Source organism: Parasteatoda tepidariorum, chromosome 7 (genome assembly GCF_982258835.1).
Source record: "Parasteatoda tepidariorum strain Cologne lab strain chromosome 7, Ptep-v5.0, whole genome shotgun sequence".
NCBI classification, from domain to species: Eukaryota; Metazoa; Arthropoda; class Arachnida; order Araneae; family Theridiidae; genus Parasteatoda; species Parasteatoda tepidariorum.
Genome location: NC_141761.1, coordinates 104,594,765 through 104,608,956, shown reverse-complemented (window position 1 = coordinate 104,608,956; position 14,192 = coordinate 104,594,765). Strand labels below are relative to the sequence as shown.

The 14,192-nt window shown below is 30.1% G+C and overlaps 1 protein-coding gene across 2 annotated transcripts in view; it reads left to right on the top strand.

Moving 5' to 3' along the window:
* Positions 1 to 8,771: 8,771 nt before the first annotated feature.
* Positions 8,772 to 14,192, top strand: part of LOC107445826 (protein singed) — a 73,930-nt gene continuing 68,509 nt past the window's right edge. Inside the window, exon 1 of one of the 2 annotated variants that reach the window (XM_043048949.3) lies at positions 8,772 to 8,940. The gene's annotated coding sequence lies outside the window, so the exon portion shown is untranslated. The remainder of the gene's footprint in view (positions 8,941 to 14,192) is intronic. The other variant, XM_043048950.3, reaches the window with a different exon arrangement.

The window sequence follows — 14,192 nt, the reverse complement described above, 5'->3', positions numbered from 1 at the left end:
TAGGAGATTTAAGCAAAGTAGGCAGTTATAAAATATATGTAACATCAAAACTAATAGCTAAATAGGTAGGTACTAAATAGGTACGTAGCTAATAGGTTCACGTCACACTAGAGCTGCACAATGGACAATTGGTGACGGTCGGGGAAGCATCCATTAGGATGATCCGAAGACATGTCATCGCAATTTTGATCCCGCTTTGGTAGCCCAAAGACCTGCGCGCGAAGTCGAGCACTTTACGGTAGAACAGTTTAACGAGATCCGATACCTCACACCCTCGGTCCCTTTGTATGCTGATCAAAGTGGTCACCCACCTACTTACAAACCGCAGCCGGTGATTCTTGACTTCGATGTTCTACTGGGAACCGTGTCTATACGATCAATCCGCTAGGTAAATAAAATCAAGACAATGGATAAATAAAATCAAGAGATCTAAAAAACGAAACCTTAAAAGAATTATATTTCAATTTTAGATTAGCGTTTCCTAACAGATGAGAACATTCAATAATCTCTTTCCCATAATAAAATAATCACTTTGCGTATAAATTATTGTTAATTAGTTAGAAATGTAATAATCCTTATTTATAAAATGAATCCATACTGAGCAGCCGAATGCACAGTACTGCCATGAAGCCGAAATCCCATCCAATTTAATAAATATTTCGAGATTTTAAAGCGTCTTCATCCCGTCTTATGAGTATTACGGTCTTATGAATTACGGCGTCAACCCCAACAAAGAAGTCTGGATATTATGGATCACATGCCAGGAAAGAGAATAACTATAGGGTGTATGTGAAAAAAGTGCGCACTTGTCTTTTGAAAATGTAGTTGTGAACTTGTCCCCAGGAGCTTCTGTCCCATGCACATTTGTAAATAGTTAAATTTTTGTAGTCTTTTTTTTAATAAATGTTCTGTAAAAATTATAACGGTATCATCATTCTACAGGTTCTATTACGGTCGTAAAAGATAAACTCGGCACAAAAGCGTAACATATATATGTTACCGTGAATGACCAAAATCAAGAGAATGTCGACAATCACCTAGTCGTTGTCCGAAATATTTGTTATATACGATTTGATACTAATTTATTCGTTGATATTATTATACTTATTCGGTATCTTAATATCTACTGAGGATAGATTAGGACAGTGTTTCCCAAAGTGTGGTACGCGTACCCCCAGGGGTACGGGAACAGTTTAGCGGGGGTACGCGTTCTTATGCGAAATATCTTGCAACAAACGAAAATTTCAAAACATTTTATTTAAAAAAACAAAGCCAGCCATGGAAATTTACGATTAAGTATTTTTCTTTTACTATTTTTTGCAGAGTTAACAGTTAATAATTACTGGTGTCAACCGTCAGTTGTGATTTTTAACTCTTGTGCAATTTTTTTTATAGCAAAGGTTTGTAATAAATTATACTTATTTTGATTATTTTAATAAAATATTATTTTTATCCTTAACATAGATTTTTTTACCAAAATTTAAGATTTTTTTTACAGAAAACTTTGTACCAAAAAAGAAAAGTAAACATATTTTTAAAAAAATACATTCGTATTTTCATTAGTGGTACACAGCGTTACGAAAAATTTAGAAAGGGTACACAAAAGTCACAAGTTTGGGAAGCACTGGATTAGGAGAAACATCAGTGTTCGGAGTACCCGGCAAATGCATACTGGGCAGTGGCACTGAACCTTAAAAAAACATCAGTGTAGGGCATACCGGGCAGTGGCATTAAAACGGAAAAAAATATTGATGCAGGACATACCTGGGAAATGGCACTTAACTAGATCTAGTATATATTTCGGACATATACCAAAGCGACTATGTGATTGTCAACGTTCACCGGTGGAAGACAACAACCACCAATTTCAGTCATTCACAGTAACGTACACACACGCACACACACACACACACACACACACACACACACACACACACACATATATATATATATATATATATATATATACTCAAGAAAGGCAAGCTCCGTCACTAATAATACAGTATGCGGCACCATAGCACTGTTAATTGTTTAAAATTTCTACAGCCATTTTAGAAATGATCAAAAATAAATCTAAATAATTACTTCGTAACTAAATTTCTATAAAAATACGAACTTATTCTAAACAAATATTTAACGCATATACAACACTAATTAAACTACCAATTAAGACTATCTAACAAAATCAATCTAAATAAATATTTCAGAGGACGCTATACGGCGGGAAGAGCTTTCATTCGCAAATTCTGTTTCATCACTATAACAAATTCTAACCGGATACGACTGGCTTGCTGCTCAATTCTATAGACTTAGGATCTTTCCCGGTCCAAACTGTGTCTTGTGCGGGGAGGACTCCCCAATGAATGCTGAGCATCTGGGGGGTCTGCCTCGCAGTTCTGACAACATCTATGACAGATACTGGAATGCTAGGGAACAGTTGCAGGCAGTGAAAACTGACTGATTTTTTGTTTATATTTCTATTGTTGATACTCTATTTAATGTTTCTTTGTTCTAATTGTTTTTTGTATTTCGAATGTTTTAATGTTTTTAAATTTTTGTTTAATTTGTTGTTATTTCCTATGGGTCTGTGCGGAGTGAACTAGTTTTTACACTCCAGCGAATGATGCACACATCAAGTGCTGTTGCTAGAAGTAAAAAAAATAAAATAACTAATTCAAAATTTAATGTAAATAAAAAGCAAACCTCAATGGCTGAAAAAAATATTCAAAATATCAAATTCCAATCAAATTAATTGAAGAGAACTTCCCCATAGGGTAATATTTAGTTATGCTCTCACATTTTGTTTTTATTTTGATATTTTCTTTTCAGTATTAAAAATTTCATCGCCTACTCTACTTTTTTTTTTTTTTTTGCAAATTCCTTTTTACTCTGAATTGGAGCATAGTGCTTCTAGCATAGCTTTCCATCTCACTCTATTTGTGGCCAATATTTTGCTTTACCTTTTCTATTGTTTTCAATTCGCTAACAATCGTCCTGTGGCCAAGTATTTTTTATGTCTTACAATTTTTCTATGTTCCAATTAAAAACTTGTTTTATTTAAAAAAATTTCAAGTTTACGTAGAGCATGACCAGTCCATTTCCATTTAAATTGTTTAATTTCCAGTTCAATTGGTTTCTGTTTTGCTTTTATAAGAATTTTTTGCATTACACATTTTTTATGGAACCACTTATACGAAGGATTCTTCTTAAACTGTTGTTTTAATAAATACTTTACTAATACCTTAACTCAACTTTTCTGTTCTATAATTTTTAAATTACTTATGAAGGTGAAAGAGAATTTGCGATGAAAAGTTCCCCTTGTGGTATAACCAACTCTTAATGCTTAACTAATTATTTAACATTGCTAAAATTGCTACTTAAGACAACGTAACTAAATGGAAAAAAAAAATCAGCAGTTTTTCTAACCTTTCAACCCAAATTTAACTTTCTTAGGGGTGGAATATCATAAAATCCTTAGTGGGAGCCTACGTCTTAAAAAGAACTCATTGTCTCTAGCATCAGTGATTTAGGCTTTGCAATGACAATTCAATCTATGTTTTCTGGAAATGTCTTATAGATAGTTTTTAAAAAAAATCGAAAAATAAGCGTCTTTTTACCTGACAGTTTTTATTTTTAATGTTAATACTTCCCAGCATTGAAATTTTCATTCCATGACCTGGGTAAAATCTACAAATAACGTGTGACATTTAACAGCTCTGTTAATCTTCTATTTGCATACCTTTCAATGTGAAATAAAAGCTGTTGTTGCCATCTACAAGCAAAAAGTTAGCATTTAAATTTGGGTTAAGTCAATTATTTATCTTTAAAAACAAAAACCGCTCTTTTTGATAACAGAAAAAAGTTGACAAAATATTCATTGTTCTGACAGTTAATAATAAGCGTTCTTGAAGATGTCGAATTCTCGGAACATTTCGAATTTCATCTTATTTTTAGAACGAAATAAATCATTCCAAACTGTCTTGTTTGTGCTTACAAATCGATTATTCTCCTTCAATTTGCATAATGGTTCTTAATTTGAATGAAAACAGACAAAAAGTGCTGAAATAGAAGCCGATAACCTTGGCATTGAGAACAAAATTCGATTGCAAATAATAGAATGAGATAAGTGGACGAAATTAGGTCTTGGAAAATAGGACACGCCCATCAAACATTGTCCTATGCTTGAATTATTTTCTGAAGTCCGTTCCTGTCCGTAACAGCACATCAGGCGCGACATAAGTGAGGCATGAAGATCTTGGCGACAAAATAATGTAAATCATTCCACCTGAAGCCAACCACATGCTGCGAGCATCTGAAGATTCGTTAGAGAAGGTTCATAGAAAAAGATAATGAAACAGTTAATTCCTTGGAAAGGAAGTTGTAATACAGAAGTCATATTTCATTATTATTTTTACTTTCATTTCCTTAATAACGAAATTTAAATGACAAATACTGATGCATTTTTTTAATCTGGCAACAATAGGTGGGTATGAAAAAAATAGAACAATAACCAGACGATTATAAACTTAAAACTAGGTTTAGTAGTGGATTGGAATGACTAAATTCGGAAAGCAAATATCCCATACGTTTTAGCCTATAAAAATATGCGAAAGAGTAAATATTTATTTTAAAGATTTCAATTTAATAAAGTTTTATTATTTAATCACGACACTTACATAAAAAGATTTGTTTTAAGCACTTTTAAAAGGCATTATGTATTCAAATTCTATTTAATTACAAGAAGCTTAATAAATTAAGATCGTTGTGGAAGTTTTTAAGAAAACAGAGTTAAGTAACATGTGTTGTTCTCCTTTGTTAAATAATACACTTGAAGAAAATATTAAGGGCATTTCTTTTAGGTAAATGATTGTATTTTGAACTGAAGAATATCGCAAAATAATTGTTAAAAATATTAAACGATTTTTTGTTAGAAAGTAAAAGAGAGTCGCACTTGTCAAGCTCGTCACACGAGTGCTTTACAATTTGGTATCGTCTGAGAAAAAGAAAGTTTCACGATTCTTTTATGAACATTACATCATCATATCATTAATTAAATTTTTATTAGTTATCGTAAGGAAAAAAACATCAATTATAGATTTCACCAGAGTTTTTCAGTCTTTACGGACCTGATGCTGCGGTTCCTTATAAGTAAAAAAAATTATAAGGTAAATAAAAAATTACGAAAAAGAAAAAAACTAACATTTTTAGGCACCTCCAATCGGAATTGTTATTTAAATAAAGAACATTTCTGAAGAGACAGTAAGAACTGTAACTCATTAGAAATTTACATCGTATATGCTTTAGACAAATTTTGGCTTGTTCGTCGCAGGTAAGGCAGAGGTTTGGTCACAAAACCTTAAAAATTCCATTTTTCTTACCTTTGTGAAAAATGTTTTTCACTTAATGGTGGCGTTAAAAACTAAATAAAGAAATCCTCTGTTATCGCTTGAAAATAATTTAATTTTATCTGTTTCTAATTTGGAGCCACGTACGGACAAATTCTTTATAAGAGCCACGGTATCTCAGGGGATAGAGTGTTTGTTTCACTGTGAGGCAACCCAGGTTCGAATCCCAACAATGGCTGTTGGAAACGAATTCTGCTCCCTGTTCTCATCGACCACAGTGCTGGCGTTCAATATCCTCAGTGGTAGATTGATCATACGGTAGAATCCCCTTGCCATTAAGATAAGTGTCGAAGGTTTTTCTCTCCAAGCAATATGGCCAAATATGGGCCAGTTCTATCCATAAATCCTCTATGAAGGGTAGGTTTTCATGAACCAATAATTCCCTTGTCTTCTGGGTTCGGTTTAAAATTATTAAACTCAACGGTCCCATAAATTTTGTAGATAACAATGTAAAATGTAATATAATAATGACTTGCATTGTAATTTCTTTAAAATATATGTTTTTTTATTTTGAGTCTGAGAGAGGCTTTCCCCCCCCTACTTATATATAAGATGTTTTTAATTTTGTTTTCCCCTAGTTTGTTTCTACGACTCCCAGTTAGATAAATACTGTTTTTTTTTCACTAATTTAGATTAGAGATAATTGGAGTTCTATTGACTCCAATTTACACATAAGTATGACCTAATGAATGATCTGAATATGACTCGTGAGTAGTTTGAATATGACTCGTGAGTAGTTTGAATATGACTCGTGAGTAGTTTGAATATGACTCGTGAGTAGTAGATTCGTATTTTGTTCAAACTTTTAGTTTAATTGTGCTGTGTGTGTCAGTGTGACTAAGAAGTGGATTCGTATAAATGAGAAATGACATGATTATTCCCTTTTTCAGTCGTCTTTCAGATAGAATAAAAATATTTTTAAGCTCTAATTTTTCACTGAATATTAAAAAAAATTTCTGATTCGTGCAATGACGCTCGAAAATAAATAAGCTTATAGTGGAAAGATTAGAAAAATATAGTAGGTACATTCAATGGTTATTTAATGGTATATGAATGATACCTAATTTAAATACCAAAAATTAATAATTCATTTTCTTATACAAAGAAAAATTCATTAACATTTCCACCCCTCCAGACAAGAACACAAATGAGAAATGACATGATTTTTCCTTTCCTTTCTTCATTTAATAATTTTTTTGTTGTTGATGGAACTAAAATATATTTAACCTCTAATTTTTCGCTGAATATTAAAAAGTGTTCAGATTCATGCATTAACACTCGAAAATGAATATGGTCAAATTGGAAAAATATAGAACATTTAATGGCTATTGACAACGATATCATAAATATCTAATATAAATACTGATAATTAATGATTCATATTCTTATATACAGTAAAAATTGGTTATAACAACAATTCACAATAGCAAATGGAATTTTCGTTACATCGAGTTTGTCGTTATAGGCAAATACACGCCAACAAATTATCAAAATCTCGAGAAATCTTAAATTGATTCACATTGTTGGAATCTTGGGAATAAATTCAATTTCGACAATGCTAGAATTATTTTCACCCCAGTCACGTTGACTCATCTTGATACCCTGTAATTATCCTGGAATCATTCTGGAATCTTATTTTATTAATTTGAATGCTGATTCTCTTGTTAACGACATTAGTTCCTCCTACCTCTCCATAACGCGTGGAAATACGTTTTACCCTGATTTGTCTCAAGGTTACTGCGTGTGGTTTTTTTCCATTCATCTTTTTTTTATTCTTGGCTTCTGTGGTTTTCCTAGTTTTTGTTTCTTAACCTTATATCTTTATTTTTAGTTTTAGTTTAGGTCTTTTTTTTTTCTTTCCAAATCATTTTTGTTTCGTTGCAGTTACGTTTATCAGTCTTGAAAATGGAAGCCTATTTTTGATACGCTTGAAACACGTCGACTGTCATTTCAATTTTTTTTTTTTTTTTTTTTTTTTTTTTGAAGAAGAAGCTTATGAAGTTTTCTATCATGTAATATCTTACCGCTTTATGCTTCTTGGGATTATTCATTCAATATGCATTTTATGTTTAAATAGCAATAAAAAAAACTGTAAAATAAAATGCTGTACAGTAACTTATAATGTCATTGATAACATTTGTTTCAATGGCATTAAAAGTTATTTTTTTTGTTTCTTTTTTCTTACTCGATTTTTATGGTTTTTCTTGTTTTTATTTCTTACCTTTATTTTTCCATTTTTAGTTCGAAACTTTACGTTTTTTTTTTTGTTCAAAAAATCATTTTTGTTTTGTTACATTCATGTCTGTCAAGTCTTGAAAACGGGAGCCTATTTTTCATACGCTAGAAACATGTCGTCTGCCATTTCAATTTCGATTTTTTTTTTTTTTTTTTTTTTTGAAGCTTAAGAAGTTTTCTTTCACATATCTTACAGCTTCTTGTTTCTTGTGATTATTAATTTAACATGCATTTAACGTTTAAATAGCAATTAAAAAAAACTGTAAAATGGAATGCTGTACATTAACTTATAACGTCATTGATAACATTAAAAATTTTTTTCCATAGTAAACTGGAAGCTTTTTCAAGGAGGGAAATGAGGGGTCATGATAGATATGAGGCAGGTTAATTTATTTTATAAAGAGGAAGATAACTCAGCAGTCGCTCAATTTGTTGCATTAATATAAGCCAAAATGTCTTCCATTTTGTTCTTTTTCGCAGCGTATTCCTCTCATAAACAGGCAAAAATTTACTATTTCCCTCAGAAATTAACTGTATATTAACTGATATTGTATGTATATTTAACTGCAAAGAAATGTGGAGTAAGTGATGAGGTTTACGGAACTAATCAGGAGGTTGCCTGTAGTTTTCAGAACAGTTAATGCTGAGTGAAACATAGGTCAAAATCAAGTCAAATAATTATATTTTATAAATCAATAGGAGTTATACTATATGACTTTTTCCCATAAGAAAGTCACAAAAGAAAGGATGACTTGGTATTTAGGGGAAACTGGCAACTGGGCCAGAGTCTGCCAATGTTGACCAGCGCGTAATATTTCAAGTAAAACATCTGAATTTCTTGCTAAAACAAGGCGGTGGACCTAAACGCGAACACGAACCTCAATTTCTCCCACACTCCGAAAGGTGAAACATCCCATAAAAAAAATAGAAAAACAGGTAAAAAGAGTAATAAAAAAAAGAAAGAAAAGAGGGAAGAGATTTAGTGAAATCGGGGGGGGGGGATAGAGAAGGATGATAATGGAGTTCTGCATATTACCGGAAGAGGAAAAAATTATCCAAAACAAAGAAAAGCAAAGAGAGAAAGCGATGGGACACAGGTACATTCTTATTGGATGCTTAAAACCACGTGACGAGGACTCATCATAACTAGCAAAAAGCAAGGCAGAAATCTGACAGAGCAGACGATCTCTTGAGAGAGTGGCGGGAACGTTCAGTTTACTTTTTGCTGTTTCATTCCATTGAACATTATTGTTTTTGATCCGTTATATTTTGTGGAGAAAATTTTTTTTATCTGTAAGTGGTGAGTTTTTTTTATCATTATTATTAATAATGCCTTTCATAATCTATTCATCATCCCTATTATAGTTTTATTGGATTTTTTTGTATTAAATTATTTAAGATACATATTAGTTTTATTTAAATATTGAATACAAAATTTCGTCTACGCATCTATTATTGCTTTCAAAAGATATATTTACTTACATAAATATTTGAATTAATTCCAAAGTGCATAATGCTAACTCATAAGCTAAATGAAAGAGGGATTTGTTTATATTTGATTCAGAATTAAAAGCAGAAACGTATTTTTATTTTATTATTTTTTTCCAATCATTCTATTTAGGAATCCAAAGGAATCTTCGTTACAGATGCATTTATATGCGCTTTAACGTCTTGTTTATCACTATTCATAAATTTTTAAGATACTTAAAGTAACATAACAATTTCGTTGTTTACCAACATGGAATGGATATATTAAAGTATTTATTGTAAGCAAATTTTTTTAATTTACCCAATACTTTTTCGCTTATTTTTAATTATCAAACTTAGAAGCAGCAGCAATTTTGAAAAAATTAAGGCTGATGACAAAAAAAAGAAAAAAAAAGAAAGAAAAAAAACTTTTATTTTATTTTTCTCTACGGAAAAGAAAATATTTCGTTAACAATTATCATAAGGTGGCTTACATATTAAAACCGTTTATTTTAATTCTATTATTTAAAAATTTTAAGATGATTTTATTCAGATGCTAAATTTCGAAAACTTTCCTACTTGTAAAATTTGGTTAGTTAGAAATAAAAGCGTAGAATACTTCAAAAAATTAGTTTAAAAAAATAAATAAAAACTCGTGTTATTTATGTGGATCAATAAATTTTAAACTTTCTTGGCGTCATTTCAAAAATATCAGATTCTGATTCTTAAAGCATCATCGTACTTTTCCTTGGAATTTTTCTAAGCGTTCTTAAAGATAACGTTTGTTTTTAACAATGACAAAGTTTTATGAATATAAAAACACTTTTTTTTCCTTATCTTATTGCATCCAATTTAACCGTGGAAAAAAAAGAACATTATTTGAATGTCATTAAAACAAAATTGTATATCATATCTTTTAGATTGTCTGAAACTGATAATGAGTCACGTAATAAACTTTTGTTAATTAAATATTATGATTCAAAAATGAACGAAATAATTTTAAAAAAGGTCGAGGAAGGTTAATGTTATTTCTTAAAAATGACTCGACTATGTTTTTGTGGCTGATGTTTTTATTACGACGAAAGATGTAATTCAGAAATTTTTTTGATCTGTTTTGAAGTTGAGTACAGAAAATTAATTTAATTTTTTTTAAAATCTAAGTATGAAAATATGAAAAAATTTTGTGAAATACTTTTTTCCCCTCTTCTTTTAAGCTAATTGTAAATGTTTAAAACTATTTGTATGTTTTCTAAAGTTCTTGTCGTCTTTAAGATTTTCTTAATGTTTTACTTTTATTTCTAAAGTGCGGATAGTTGGAAAAGGGTGGACAAAAGTTTTTTTTTTAACTAAAATGTTTGAAAATCTTTTCGTAAGCTCTCTTTTATTTTAAGGGAGAAAAAGTAATTTTTAGTTATTTTTCCCTGCATATTATTATTAATAAAATGTTTTGCTTTTGAAACGTTATAGTAGAGTTGCAAAATGTAGGAGAAAATTTAATTAATCAACTAGCTACTTTTGCCGAAAATTAACTTGTAAATTAAAAATACCGAAATTAACAGAACATGTTTCATATTTCAGAAATTTGTCTAAAAACACAGTTATCAAATTTTTGACCTAAAGAAAAATGCAAAACTACAGATGTTTTTAATATTTTCAGGAATGCATGTAAAGTTTAAGGACTGTTTTTCATTTTGAAAAATTTCTGGCACCAATTTTCTTTCTCTATCATGCACAACTTTTGTGCATTTTGTAACATTTTGCTATTAAATTGTTTTAACTGTAGCATCCAACTATAAATAGAGTTAGACTACAAAAGTGTTTAACACTGCAACATATTTCTGATACAAATATGTTCAAATGTAATACTAAGTGTTCTACACTATAGAATTTTGATTCAAAAGCACTGTTCACTGTAGCGTTTTGTTACAAAAATGTAATGAGTCGTAGCGTTTTGTGAAGAAAAAGAAAATATTTTTCGATTCCCCAATTATTTCGTCGGTTAAAAAAAACCAATGTTTATAACTTTTTTTATTTCAATATTATATATATATATATATATATATATATATATATATATATATATATATATATTATTTCTAACGAAAAGACACTTTCAAACTACATAAAAAAATGCAAGGTAATTTCCAGAGTGTGAATGTTTTTAAACCTGGGGATAATTTGTAACCTGATGAAGTACTATGAAAATATTATTACGACTGAAATTTGCATTCAGTCTTAATGAAAATTTAAAAATAAAAAAAAATCTATCTAAGCTTGATTAACAAAAATATTGAATCCTAAAACAATGAAATATTACGTTGGGCATTAAAGTACGATAACTGCCACTAACCTTTAAATATTCTATTTTTAAAATAAGAACCAAGTCTTCAAAATAATTATTCTTTAGTTTTATTGCTGTTGCTTCTAGAATAATAGTAATAAAAAAAAAAATACACATCAAAAGCAGAAGTGTTATTTTTTCGTGGTTACAGTTATATTTATGTGGTTATGGTTAATAGTTTTGCAGTCTCAGAAAACATAGAAAATTTGAGCTTTTTTCCCATACGAAAATCTATCTAGAAAAACCTGAAGCAGAAGATATATGATTTTCCATAAAATTAAAGTATTGAGAAGGTGGGACTGAGAAAATTTCCTCATCCCGTGATCATTGAGGGATGCAAAACTTCATCCCCCCCATTTTGCGAATATTATACTGAAAGTGAGGAATGCATTTTTATAAATTTAAAAAAAAAAGTTTCACACATTAGTTTTTCTTTCTTTAATTGTTTAAAAAATCCTTTTTGCAAAGCTCAAAGATATTTGGGGGCTTAGGACAGAAGCCCTAGCATTTCTCTTAATTTTGGCCGAGGTATTTTCGAAGTTATTTAAATCAAAATCATTCGATTAACTTATTCTAAACGTTAAACATGCTTTTCCCGATATTCGGTATCTATATTTTTTTTTTCTTCAGGAAAATCAACTATTACTGAATTGAATTTATAAAAGCATATTACAGTTGTAAATGAGGTAAACCAGGGTTGGGGATTTGGACATCCTAAACTGGTTTTGGACAGGACACGTGGGTATTACTGTCCTAAACTGTCTCAAAGTGTCCAAAACCTTGAACATTGGTAAAAGGTAAAAATTCTATGTGTGTAACCATTGTCACATAATAATTACATAGATTAAAAAATATTTGATACTTTTTATACAATTTGTTTTAACTTCCTAAAGGAAAATAATATAGAAGGAAAAGATTTATAACTTTTAAAGCTCCACAATTCATTGAGCAACAAAAGTGAATACCTTATCCCTTAAATATGAATAAATGGGCTTTTAATACTGATAAATTATGTTTTTTGCATAAGGATAAATAATGCAATATTAAAAATGATAATAAACTTTTTTTAAAACAAAAAATTTTCTTCGTTTTGTTTCTTGTCAAAAATTAACCTTTTATTTTTCACAATATTTTTTTTTAAATTGTGACCTAATTTGAATAAAAGGGTTTTGGACAGTTTAAGACAGTTCTGGACAAAGGGGTTTCGGACAGGACCGTTTAAACCCTGTTATAAACCGTGGATTAATCCATTCTGTCATAAACCTTGCGAACTGTGAGGTAAACATATTACATTGTTTAGAGTCACTAATACAATTTATGAAAAATCATCAACAAATTAAAATAAAGTACATAGTGACAGTTCGAATATCAGATCGAGATTTTAAAAACAAAAGCACACATTATATTTAGTGTGCAAAAAATAAATAAATAAAATAAAATTAAATAAAATAAATTTAAAAAAAAACTGGTCACCCTGAGTAATTTTTTAGCTAATCAACGGATCTTCACGTTCTAAGATTCTAATCTTAATGGCTCGAGGGAGCGAGTTCAAATTTTCCAATTAATAAGTGCAGACGATATTTTAAGTTACGAAATCAGACACAAAAACGTACTTTCTCTGAATAAACATAAAATTTTTTTGAAGGATTCCGATTTCTGACCCTAAAAATATAGAGGATAGCCGCAATCTGGGAAATATGGCGCGAAAAGTTTGGTCAGAAGAGCACTCTAAAGTTTGGACCCCTTAATGTTAATTTTACTTCTCTTGCGTATTTCGCTATATCTCGAGAACTTTCAAACCGAATTGAAACATTTTTGTGCCACATATTTAAAATAAAATTCAATTACTGTAATAATTTTAATATATTTGGTTTTCAAGATACTATCTAGCTAAGCTGTCGATTTTTTTATAAGCACTAGCCACCATTTTTATTATATTTAATCAAAACAGTCAAATAACCATAAATAAAATGGTAATCAAATTGTTAGGTTTGAGAAAAACTGTTTATTAACTGCTTTCACCTAATACGGTTAAACAACTAGAATTTTATTGCACCAACTGGAACCACCTAATGAAGCTACTTAGTTCTTTGCAACTGCGTACATCTCATAACCGAGCAGGCTTATCTGTCAATCTCATGACCGGCAGAATTGGAGTTCGAATCCTAGTGTTGACACCACAATATTTCCTCCATTCCCTTCAACAAATGAAGAACTTCTAGTGCCCGGCTCTCTCCAATGCCCATTACTTTACGAAAAGCCGAGCTCCTTTGTCTAGTTAAATAAAATAAAAATTTTTACGTTTTTGAAAAATGTTAATTGTAAATGGTTAAAAAACCGTATAGTTTTGTATTCATGGTTTTATAACCATACTTTTTATAAATGGTTTCGAAACCATAAAGGAAAAAAAATGTCTTTACCGTAAACTTTACGATTAATCAGATGGACAAACAGCTGTCAGTTATTTTACCATAATTTTAGAATGAAAATTTTAACAGTGTGGAGCGCGTTGAAGATCCCAAATTTAAATAAAGATAATTCTTACAATTATTTTCAGATATGACTTTCGATATAAACTGTTCATACCAGATGCTCACAAAGTATTGCGTGGTCAATTATTATCGATTTTGGATTTATAGCTAAAATGATTATATTAGTTAATATAAATCATTCAGATATTGTTCGTAAAATCATTTTTTTCCGCATGTAGTTTTATGGCATTTGTATTATTACTTCCAGCTGTA